Below are 363 nucleotides of genomic sequence, written 5' to 3' on the forward strand. Positions count from 1 at the left end.
TAAAATTTTTTTGGTACAAGAGGGAGCATGTATACACACTGTTCACTTTTTTTTAATTTTTTTATAGTGTCTCGAAAAGTTTTTAAATCAAAAAGAATCGTTACTACCTGATTTTCACACAACAATAAAATATTAATACTTTTTCTTTGTAAAAAAAAAAAAAGGATGGTGAAGTAGGTGAGTGGGTAGGCCTATAATTGATTCATGGTGATTAAGTGATTTCAACATTGATCAAAATTTATAAAAAAAGCTAAAAAAATTCTGTAAGCTTTTATGGATTGAAGATATCATATTATCTGAAAATTAAGTTGTTAAAAAATTTTTCTTCCCTATGTATAAAATGTTGTGTTATAAATTTTAAAA

Source organism: Penaeus monodon, chromosome 23, assembly GCF_015228065.2.
Source record: "Penaeus monodon isolate SGIC_2016 chromosome 23, NSTDA_Pmon_1, whole genome shotgun sequence".
Lineage (NCBI taxonomy): Eukaryota > Metazoa > Arthropoda > Malacostraca > Decapoda > Penaeidae > Penaeus > Penaeus monodon.